This window comes from Montipora capricornis, chromosome 7 (assembly GCF_036669925.1).
Source record: "Montipora capricornis isolate CH-2021 chromosome 7, ASM3666992v2, whole genome shotgun sequence".
NCBI lineage: Eukaryota > Metazoa > Cnidaria > Anthozoa > Scleractinia > Acroporidae > Montipora > Montipora capricornis.
In genome coordinates this window covers 4,127,665-4,140,164 of record NC_090889.1, presented here as the reverse complement: position 1 = coordinate 4,140,164, position 12,500 = coordinate 4,127,665, and the positions used below count along the sequence as shown (strand labels likewise).

Sequence of the window (12,500 nt, the reverse complement as noted above, 5' to 3'; positions counted from 1 at the left end):
GCCAAAAAATTTTAACCAGCACTGAAAATAAATTTCTGTCCTTACCCTAGATGTAATTATTCATAATGACAGTTAGGGGACAAGGGGAATTGAGATTCAACCCTGAATTTACGTTTTGCCGACAACATATCCACTGAAGAACAAGTCCTTAAAAAAAGACATCATCTAGCCAAAATACTCGTAAGGTCATGTTTACACTTGGTGCCCTAGCACCATAACCATTTCCAGTAGGTGTCATGAATCTAGGTCATCTATGACTCAGATTCCAAAACAATTTCATGATAAATGTGATCACAGTGAAATTTTCTGGGTATCCTGTGCACTAGTACTGCCATTTCCGCTCCAAATCGCAAAAAACACACAGGTGGCACATAAGCAGGGCTTAAATAACCGCCCATGTTAATACACTCAGATAGCTATTGGGTACCTAGACACTGTTTTGTGGTCAAACTTGTTCCCAGGGCTTTTCTCCGCCGAGGGGAAGGTGGGCGGGAAAAGGCCGTGGCATCGGCCAGTTGATTATTCTTTTTGATTGGCTCGTTGAAATTCTGTAATTTATGCAAATGTACTTCAAATTTCTTGCAAATGGGATTCCATATTCAAAATGGCGGACAATAAGCACGCGACCCCAACCAAGATTTTCCCCAGAAATCCTGTTTGTACACTTTGTGCTGAGTCTAAAGATAGTTGTCATGTCGTGAGGATATTTAGTAAAGCTGGTAAAGCTCAAGAACTTTGTCGGAAAGTGGAAATTTGTTGTGGTATAATCATTACAGAAACCGACAGAAATCTTAAGTTTTGTGCAGAGGTTGTGTTACCTTCCTGAACAGGATGTATGACTTCATACTAAAAGTTCGAGGCCTCCAGAACACTGATGAAGAACTCTCTGACTACGCTGTGAAGCGTTGTGTGGAGATGTCGCCCTCATATTGCCAGCCACAAAAACGCCGTGCCTCAGGCGCTAGTAGTTCAGTCAAGCAGCTTTTCTCTGATTCTCAAGGGCCAGCAATCATCTTACCGAATCCAAACCAAAGTCATGATGTTCCTGTAAATATCGATGGAGAGTCTCACTTAAGCGATCAACAACAGCAAATGATAGCACGTGCTCTCATCGCAAAGGATGTTTATGTGTTAGCCGTTATTCTGAAGGAGCACTGTGCCAATGTAGATGACGCTTTGCAAAAGTTGCCCGTCAAAGACGCTAGCATTGCATGCGCTAAGCTCTGCAAGCGTTCTGGAGGCTCAGCTTTGTACGGCAATGATTATAACAGCTTAAATGAGTTCAGGTTTGACAAGATTTGGGAGGAGCTGAAAGGCAATCTACCTTTCCTTGTCGATCTGATGAACGCAGTTGCCGGAGAGGAAAAAAGCATCGAACACACAAGACAAGATTTACGTGTCAGATACAGTTTCTTGTATTCTATTCTAATGAGTGAAAGATGGCACGAATTAAATCTTGTAAAGCGTGTAAACACAGTCCTTGTTATCGAAGGTGGATCATTCGATGGTTATTCTGAAGGAGCACTGTGCCAATGTAGATGACGCTTTGCAAAAGTTGCCCGTCAAAGACGCTAGCATTGCATGCGCTAAGCTCTGCAAGCGTTCTGGAGGCTCAGCTTTGTACGGCAATGATTATAACAGCTTAAATGAGTTCAGGTTTGACAAGATTTGGGAGGAGCTGAAAGGCAATCTACCTTTCTCGTCGATCTGATGAACGCAGTTGCCGGAGAGGAAAAAAGCATCGAACACACAAGACAAGATTTACGTGTCAGATACAGTTTCTTGTATTCTATTCTAATGAGTGAAAGATGGCACGAATTAAATCTTGTAAAGCGTGTAAACACAGTCCTTGTTATCGAAGGTGGATGCTCTAAACAGGTAAAACATTCGATGGTTTTGTAATTCAATATTTGTACATAAATACAGTAAGTCTGAAATTAATTTTTCCCTAGAAAAGTGTCTCCATTTCCTTCTTTTGTACGTATATACATAATAACAGAATTTGTTCAACTGGACCAACGTACTTGCCAATTTCTTTAATGTTTCCTGCTTTTAAAATTCTTTTTATACCACTGGAAAACTCCTTTCTGAATAATTACTCATTACTCTCATTACTCTTGGAATGGCTAATAGCAGATTCAGGAAATTCGAATGATACACCAAATTTATAAATGGTGGCTAATAAATTATCCTTTTATCTTTATGCTAATTATCTTCACTAGTCTCGTCAGCATGTAAAAAATTGAAAACAAGTTTTGATTTAAAAGGAGGCTAGTGAGGATAATTAGCATAAAGATAAAAGATTAATTTACTAGCTGCCATTTATGAATTCTGTCCATAGTCTAGTTGCAATTTTTGAAAAACTGAATTTTTTAACTTCTGACCAATGATTAGTAGTTGCTACATAGTTAGGAAATCATAACTCCTATGGATCAGTACCTTCCTTTACTTTTAACTGTCTGAGACTGCTGACTTTTTGATAATTAGGCAACAACAACCATCCATTTATTTGCCAAATTATAAAACGTTTTACACAACAGAGTACATTAATTTGATCAGGAAAAAAACCACTCAGAATAGTTATAAACTAAGCGAGCTAAGTAGTTTCAATAAATTATTGGTTGTAACACAACTAATAGAATAGACAAAAGGATAAATAATGAAATAATGAAATACAAAACTCTAACTAATCTAAGGGAAATACATTTAGCGAAAAAACAAACAAACAAACAATCAATTAAAAATTAAAAACAAAGAAAGCAAAAAAAAATGGTAGCAGATAGCAGTATAGTATTTAACAATTCTTGAGTTTGAACAGTAATAAACTAAGAGTAAATTGACAATACTTAAGCTAGCATTAAACATAGGTAGATAAGAATTTTTCCATCATTGCTTGTCTAAATAAATGCAAAGAAATACTTTGTAAATCTTCATCCAGATTATTCCAAACTGAAGAACCATAAAAATGTTAATTAAATTAACCTTAATTAGCTCTAACATGATCGATATAATAAGTTGATTTTGATACTAGCCTGGTATTATAATTGTGTTTAGATGATATAGGTGAAAAGAAGTCGTCAAAAGCCTTCGGTAGTAAATGATGATTATACTGAAACATGAAAAGGGCATTATAAATAGTCACAAGATCCATTATTGATTAATTTGATTTATCCTACCTGTGAAAACAGAGGACTAGAGTGAGCATCTCGATTAGAAAATGTTATTATTCGTAGTGCCTTTTTCTGCTAAACTACAACAGGTTTAAGAGTTGTGGCATAAGTGTTTCCCCAGGAAATCAGACCATAAGTCAGGAAAGGATACACTGAGGAATAATATAACTGATTTAGAATATCAGTAGTAACAAAATGTCTAAGCTTAGATAGAATGCCAATGCCCCTTGAAATTTTCTTAGCAACTTCATGTGTATGTTTTTTCCAATTTAAATTATAATCAATGATAAGACCTAGGTATTTGACTATGCAGTTTGGCCCACAGGCCTGCCTGAATTTTTTAAGCAAATTGGTTGAGGATTTCTTTGTGGAGGGCAAAAGATTACAAAATTTGTTTTATCAATATTTAAAGACAACCTATTTAACTAGAGCCATTGATTAACTTCCAGTTCTTCATTTAATTTCAACTCAAGGGAATGTAAGTTTTGATCTTGTAGAAAGATGTTGCTATTATCCGCGAAGAGGTGGAAATCAAATACATTAGAATATTTATGAAGATCATTTACATAATTATATCAAAAATAACAAAGGCAAGAGTACAGATCCCTGTGGCACCTCAAATGGAATTTGTTTTGAATCTGAATCTATAGGGCCTAGTGAAACAAATTGACTCCCATTAGACAAATAGGAGGAAAACCAATCATGTGCAATGCCCCTGATACCATAGTATTCCAGTTTGTCAACAGTATCAAAGGCTTTGCACAAATCTATACAATTTACAAGTTTGATCATAATTTTACTTATTGCAGCTACAAGAGACTGAATAAGCTTGGTGTCTGCTTGTCCCATGGACGACGAGACACTATCTTGAAAATGCTGGGAGGTCACTTCTCCGACGTTGTGGTCAGTAAGGTCAAGGAAGGGAAGGTATTTCGTTGTACTGGGGATAACTGGGATTTAAAGATTTTGAAAGGCAGCATGCGAAAGGACATTATGAATGAAGATCTCCACCTGTTTGCCAGCAACCTCATAGAGAACCGACTCACCTTCACCCATTTACCAAATGAAAATCCAAAGGGGAACATCAAAGATCTTCCACGCTCCACTTTTTCTTTGAATGTGCAGGAGTGGAAGCAGTATGTGGAAATTGCTAAGGTGGTTGTTAGTCGACTTATTCTTCAGTTCCTTATCAAGCTCAAGTTTTTGAAAGGTATCATTCCTGACCACATTCCACATCAATATAGTGAACAAATGGCACAAAAGTCAAACATTGTCAGCATGCCTATTATCAATGCTAATGAGGCAAAATATGAAGATTGTGTGACAATACGAGAAATGGATAGCTGAAATTTATGTACAAGCTGGTTTGTTACAAGAGCTGCCACATACAGATAACCCGCCTTTACCTGCTGGCCCGGCAGCACCTGGACAGACTAATGCCCATGCACAAGCAACTCCAGACGATCCTATGAAAGACATGAAAATTGTATTTGCTGGGGATCAGTTGACAAGAGTGCGTTTTGCTGGTGCCAAGGATCTGCTTTCTGGATCACATACACCATCTGATAGGTTTGAGCACTGCTCCCCTTTCAAACCTGTCATGTGGCACACGAAAGCATCTCTCCTCCAATATTCCAACTCCTTTCTGCATAAACCAGAGTCAGTGAATCAGGTTGGAACGTTGAAATATTTTAGAGAAAATTACAACCGCAGAAATGCCACCCCAGGCAAAGTGCTAGACTCCTTTGAAGCAAGTGAGGAATTGTTTCTCAGTGTGGGAAGAGCTTACATTATTACTGCAGCACTCTGTTTTTAGGGGATGCAAAAGCTTGATGACAAGCCAACAATTAATTTATTCGAAGACAACATCGCTCATGCCAGTAAGGAAGCCAAAACAAAATACTTTGATGATGCTTTTGGCAAATTTATTGACAAATTCTTGCTGCACAAAGGGAATGATGAGTCCCATGGCAATTAGGATTATGTGAAAAACTATGGACTGTGTGTAATTTTCTTGTCAATCTTGATCATGCAAATGATGGACACTGCAGCAGAAGCTGATGGCAACAGAAATCTCATCAACCAGAAACTATTGCTAATGGTGTTTAAGTCAATGGGGGCTTATAGCAAATATGCTATAGAAATGTTTGCAAAGCATTGCCCAGATCGAGTGTGTGTTGACCCCCAGGTTGTCTGAGGAGTTCCAATGGGGATTCTTTGTAAACTGGAGAGGAGGTGCCAGAAGAAATGTTGAAGATGATTTGGCGCAGGAGATATCAAACAGATGCAGCAAAAGCATTGTTCAGCGGATGGGGGCAAACAAAACCCTAAATTCTATCAGCAAAGTGTGCAAAGCAACAACAGGCATCAGTAACATCACGGAACAGTTTGACCATTCCACTGGGATTCACAAGAAATCTGTACAGCACACCACTCGTGATTCCCTGGAGGATGAAAAGGGAATGGTAGATGATCTAATGAGGCTGGATCCTTTTACTCATGTGCCTTCAAGGTCTCATGATAGCTTTCCTGACATCAAAGCATGCCCCCTAAGATATCTCAACATTGTCGAATTTCATCAGTGGCTAGAAAACCACAAGGAAGAACTCTCAACTTAGCAATTGAAGGGCTTTGTGCAAAACTATCGAGTGACTTTTTGGGTGAACATGTTTTCTCGAAAACTGAGCACAGAACAGTGAAAAAAATACAGGGCAAAGTTTAACACACGAAAACAAGCCTTTGCGAGAAATTAGCTATTTTGGAGCCAAGTAATAATTAAAAAACACTGAAAAAGTCACTTACAGTAGTTTTGTAGAGGCTTATGGATGATTAATATCTGACACCATATTAGCCTATTTTATAGGCAATGCTGTGATGAAATTGAGGGCTATATGTGCTTCATAAAAGAACATTTGCATGATGATGCCATTTGACTACAACTACCAGAATCCTTCAGGTTACACCTGTACAGAGGTGTATCCAGGTTTGCAAATTTGGGGTCCCCCTTTTTGTAAAATTTGGGGGTCCATTGCAAAATTTTGGGGGTCCAGTAATTAACATTCAAGAATTAATATGTGATCTATTGCCTCTTAATTGCTGCTGCAGTTCCCTTTCAGATTTCTAATTGCACAAATATAAAGTCTTATCCCTCCCAACGAATATGTACTTCAAATGACCAATTTCTTTCAAACTGTATGGGCTATCAAAGCTCCATCGATCACATCTGAAAACGTCTCGAGGAATCCGTATGCTGTAGGAACTGTTGGCTCTAGTTGATAAATTATCTAGATCTCCACAGCCAAAAAAAAAAAAAAAAACGAATCTCAATTTTCCGTAAAAGAGCATATTTATTTTAACTACACTTGAGGTGTACTGGGGTAATTTAGGAACAAAACAGTAAATAAAAATAAGCGTTCGATACACAGTTCATCGTCGGCCTGTGCGGCCGTGACTTTGCCAGAGCCAATGTTAATAATCAAGCGATTATATACATTCAAGTTTCATGTTCAACACGTTAATTTTAACACTAACTCCAAAGAAAAGTTGCATAATTTTCAAAACAGACAAGTTATGTGCAAGACAAGACTACAAAAATCCGAAAATGACAGCTTACCTTGAAAGTTAAGGAACTCGATCATTTTTCCGCTGTGAGAAATGGGAATGTTCAATTTCCGTGTGAAATACGCAATTTGCATGTTTTTCCTGACGTTCGTAAACAATCGATTTTTTTTCTGCGTCCAATTGGACTCTTTGTTCCATAATCTATGCGTCCAAAAGGAAAACGATTGCGTCCTGGGACGCAATGATGCACTCTGGATACATCTCTGCCTGTATGCTTTTCTCATGCTCATTAGAGCTATTGTAATTTTACCCCATTAGGATTACAAAATTTTAAATAAGAAAGGAAAAACAATCTGAATTCTGGTAGTTGTAGTCCAAGAGAGGGAAAAGCCCTGGATTCCATAATGAGAATCTACACTTGTTTGCAGTAACCTAATTGAAAACAGAACCAACATCAGCCACTTGCCCATCGACAACACCAAAGGAAACATTGAAGATTTTTTCTTGATACAATTTTTCATTAAATGTAATAAATGAATGAAAAAGATATGCTGAATGTGCCAAAATCGTTGTTGAACGAATTGTCCTCGAGTTCATTCCCAAATTTAAATTCTTGAAAGCTGTTATCCCAGATGACATTTCACACTATCTATTTATGTTATGTTTTAATCACCATCAGAGTTCATTTCACTTCCCAACATAGAAGTGTGCTCGCATATAAGTGAAAAGATCTTAGAAGAACAGGCTTCGTTCCATGCCAAAGTTCCTCAACAGGTCCTTTTCTGTTTCAACATATTCCACTCCCTCCATAATTTTTTCACTCAGATTATTATCAACAGGAATGTCAAAAGGCATGGGGCAATCAGATGTTGCTTGTGACTCTTGGTCAGAAATTGCAGTCTTGATTAATCCTTCCAGGATAACATGGCTATTGTCAGCTAGAAATGTGACGTAGGGTAGATCCTCTACATTTGTTTTGTACTTTCCATCACATATGTAGCAACAGTTATCTTGTTGAACACTGGAAAATCCAAAGTAATCCAGAAGGAGTTTCCTCAGACAAGTGTCCTCTGCTCTGCAATAGAATTTCATTGACTCTTCTATATGCTTTTTATTATTTCCAATATCAGAGTTATTGTAGCATGTGATGAAATTCCTGTACGACCAGCACGACCAATTTCTTGCATGTAAGCTTCAAATGATTTCCACCACATGAGGAGCATCAACCCCCATACCAAGTGCTGATGTCGCAAATATCACCCTGACCCTTGAATTTTCCTTTTTTATTTGTGATATTATGTCTTTTTTCATGCGCCTGGTTTGGGAGGCATGAAACTGTGCAAACAGTCTTGCATTGGGTTCTGTGGTTTCTCCAACATACTGCTTGTCCTCCAATACTCTTTCAAATAACCCATAAGCATATCCACAGTATTTGAGTTTTAGGTAGATAATTGTCATTGGGTAGTTTTCTCTTTTAAGTGCTAGATCTTTTGCAACGGGTTCAAGGATTTGGTTATAACTTTTGTTCCCATGGTGATTACTTAGACGCACCTTCTTGTCAAGGTAGATGTTCACTTGGTTAGGGTTTAGTGCAACAATTTTACAGTCACTTTTCAAACGTGGACTTTGTTGCAAGTCCCTCAACAAATGAGGTGGTGCTGTTGCTGTCAGAGCCATTGTGGGTAGATCAGGAAAGAATGCCTTCAACACTGACAGGTCTTTGAAGTCTTTTCTAAAGCCTTCACCCCTGAAAAAGAAAGGGAAAACTTTAGCTGGTAAATCATCTTAAAATCAATCAATCAACTTTATTTAAAACACAGTGAAATGGCTCAGCAAGCTGGTTTTCAGACATGCCATGTAAGAATTACAAGATATAAATTTAAAATGACAACTTAGCACTAAATATTATTTAATATCTAGGAAATTTAAACAATAGTGATAATTAATAACAATCATAATTTACTATATAACAATACAAAACAAACCATGTAAAAATGTGTCCTAGCAATGTAAAATGTGTCCCAGGGTGTCTCGCGTATTTGATTTGACAGTTGGTTGCAAGCATTTGCACCTCGATAAGAGAAAGAAAGTTTTAAGAAGATTTGTTTTAGGTGGTGGTAATTGGAAGTCATAGTTCAAAGCCCTCAAGTTATAATTGTGAACGTGTGAGGTTCTATGAAAATACTCCTGAAGATACGTCAAACAATTATTATTGAATACTTTAAACATCGTAATTAACAACTGCCTTTTCTCTCTTTCTTCTAAGTTAGATCACTCTAGAGAATTTAGCACTGCTGATGATCGAATAGAGAAATCAGCCCTAGTAATAATCCGTGCTGCTCTATTTTGTAACTTTTGTAATTTGTCAGCATGTGTTTTGGAGCAGTCACTCCATACAACATAACAATAATCAAAATAAGGCTGTACAAGTGAATAGTAAATTGTCTTTAATAAGAGTCTCTTGATTGTCAGGTAGTTAAATACAACATTCACAAGCCATTCGAGACTTTAGATGAAATATGTTAAAATTCAAACATTCAATAATACATACAACATTTGCAAATACTTGACTGTGACATTTTCTCTTGAACCAACAGCATTGCCTTGAGAAAATAACACAACGTAACTCTCTGCTCTAATGTAGAGTATATGGACGAACCAAATTTCTGTCCGACAAAGCAATAACTGGAACGTATACAAGCCCTGTACTACTGATACGTATTTTTTGCATGACGAGTCAAGGAGCGAGAGGAAGACCTGCTGATATTTTTCCTTTACTAACAGATTATTTTCAAAGTTGAAAATAAGTTTTGAGATTATTTGCAAAGCCATAATGCGGCGGTCGCTCAACATTTGCAAGGCCATTTTGGTATGGTATATTCTCTACACTTTCACATTGTACTCTATTAACAACTACGTAAATGCAGACCATCACTATTTAGTCCGTTGTGGTGACTGTGATGGATTTGTCATCGAAAGTTTCCAGTTACGAGGTCCACATCGCTTCTACACGTGGTATTTTTCCAACAGCGGCCATCTTGTCTTCGTCTTTCGACGCAAGTTCATTGGAAAACGAGTATTATACTGCGCTTCTCACACAGCTCAGTTCAATTTATTTCTTCTTGCTATGCACGGAGATGTTCATCCTAACCCTGGTCCGCGGCATGATATGCCCAACGCAGTAAACACAAGTCAACATGATGCCTCTCTTCCCTCGGTTGTTTGCTCGATTCGAAAAGGAACTAATGATCTCGTCGCACTCAAAGAAAATAACACTACTCTCATGGACGATTTGAGCATCGCTGAAAGTATGAATTCGTATTTTTCCGCTGTGTTTACCTCTGAGTCCTTCACTAATTTTCCTGTATTCAACAATGTGGTTAATTCTAAGCTGTTGTCCATTGTTTGTAATGCAAATGAAATTTCGGGTATTCTAAAGAATCTAAACGCGTATAAGTCCCCTGGGCCGGATCATCTACCACCACCCGTCTTAAAAGAATGTGCTGTCGAGATAGCTCCATCGCTTTGCAAGTTGATGAACGCATCGTTCACCACTGGTTCAGTTCCACACGCCTGGAAACAAGCAGACATCGTTCCAATCCACAAAAAGGGGCCTAAAACTAACAGAGAAAATTATTGGCAAGTATCACTTACTTCCATAGCATGTAAGGTCTGTGAAAAGATTGTAAAAAAGCGTGTGGTAAACTTTTGGCAAAATCTGGATATTTTTAACCCAATTCAGTTTGGGTTTCTTGAAGCCAAGTCAACCGTGACACAGTTACTTACCTGCTACAATGACTGGGCCTCATCTAGAAACAAATCAACACCTACAGATGTCGTATTCCTCGATTTCACTAAACCATTCGATTCGATTCCCCACGAATGTTTGCTCCTCAAACTGAAAGGTTATGGAATCGAGGGTAACTTGTTGAAATGGTTTAGAAATTTTTTGACAAACCGCCAACAACACTTGGTGGTACGTGGTACCTTCTCCTCGTGGACCATGTTAAATCCGGAGTACCCCAGGGAACAATTCTGGGACCTATTCTATTTCTCATTTATGTTAACGATATATCATCTAATATATTGTCTTCCATCAAAATGTTCGCTGATGACACAAAGGTGTACAGAGAGATCACCGATTTTGAAAACAACACTCAAGCCCTTCAAACAGATATCGATCGTTTGGCGAACTGGTCGACCCTCTGGCAGCTTAGATTCAATCCAGAGAAATGTGAATCGATGCGTATAACTCACAGCCGTGACAGGTCGGTCCCCTCCTATACAATGGGATCAAGTATTACGTCTGTCAAGTGTTCGAAAGATCTAGGAGTCCTTATCTCCTCTGATTTATCGTGGAGCGCCCAAGTTCACGCCGTTGTGCACAAGGCAAATAGAATCTTGGGTGTCGTTTATAGAACTCTTGGGCCCTCAAATGTAGAAGCTTTCTCTACCCTGTATAAGTCCTTAGTGCGACTTGTTCATGAAAATGCCGTTCCAGTCTGGTGTCCATACCTGGTCAAGGACATCCTAGCACTCGAAAAAGTCCAGAGGAGAGCATCGCGCCTTGCATTAGGTCAAAGAAGAGGAGATATGGAGTATGAAGACCGCCTCAAAACTCTAAAATGGCCCACTTTAGAGAAACGCAGACACTACATCTCCCTTGTAGAGTGTTATAAAACCGTATTTGGCCTAAATGGTTTAAATTTTAGTGACTTTTTCGAACTAGCTTTAGATACCCGGACACGTGCTAATCATCCTTTTAAATTATTTGTGAAAAGCGCAAAAGTAAATCCTTATAAATACTCATTTTTCGTTCGTATAGTAAAGGATTGGAATAACCTACCACTGCACGTAGTAGAAGCTGAATCTTTTAACATTTTTAAAACCAGACTGAAGTCTTTCCTTAATTTGTAAATTTGTAAATATGTAATTATGATGCTCGTTTTAGTTTTTAATTCCAGGAAACGTTATAGGGTCAACCTCGTGTTTCCTTTTCATGATGTATTTTTTATATTTTATTTTTTCATCGTGAATAAATTATGCTTATGCTTATGCTTATGGTTACTTCCAGTGCCGTAATCGTGTTTTAGTTTTCCAAGACGTACGTGCATGATTTAATCTTTGGACACTAATGTCAGAAAGACATTGACAGAAATCAATATTTCACACACTTACCATAATTCAACACAATGAGCTTCATCAACAACACAGGCGACAACATTTTCCTGGAAGACTTTACTTCCCATCAGATGTCGTCCTTCTGTACTTAACTGAGCCTCTGGATGGGAAAATACAATTGAGGTGTTCCCATTAACTTCATCTTGAGGAATCTTTGTTGATTCCACGTCAACGTGCTCACTTGTTTCGTGTTCATTTCCGAACAAGTTCTCGACCAGATCAATCTTGCTGTAGTACATTAGCAGTTACTCTACGAGCTTTTAACTCTTCTAACTGGTCCTCAATGATGGAGTTTAAAGGACATACCACAATTACTATATTCTTGCTTGTCTTGACAGGAATGAAATGCGGTAGAAGGTGAAAAAGTATTGACTTGCCAAATCCAGTTGGTAGGACTCCAATAACATCCTGGCCTTTCAGAATATATTCAAAACACTTCATTTGGAGACGTTTTAAATTTACAGACGGAAAATTGCCGTTGTTCAAAGAAAATCCGACTCGGCGAAGCACTGACAAATACTCTGGTCCACTCGAAGAGACCGCCATCTTGAATGTTTCGACTCAGATATGATAATTTATTACACCCAG

General features: G+C 38.1%; 2 pseudogenes; one reads left to right on the top strand and one right to left on the bottom strand.

Moving 5' to 3' along the window:
• The first annotated feature begins 3,872 nt into the window (after window positions 1-3,872).
• LOC138055368 (uncharacterized) lies at window positions 3,873-6,358 on the top strand (annotated as a pseudogene).
• Window positions 6,359-7,228: 870 nt separating this feature from the next.
• Window positions 7,229-12,500, bottom strand: part of LOC138057973 (uncharacterized) — a 6,143-nt pseudogene continuing 871 nt past the window's right edge.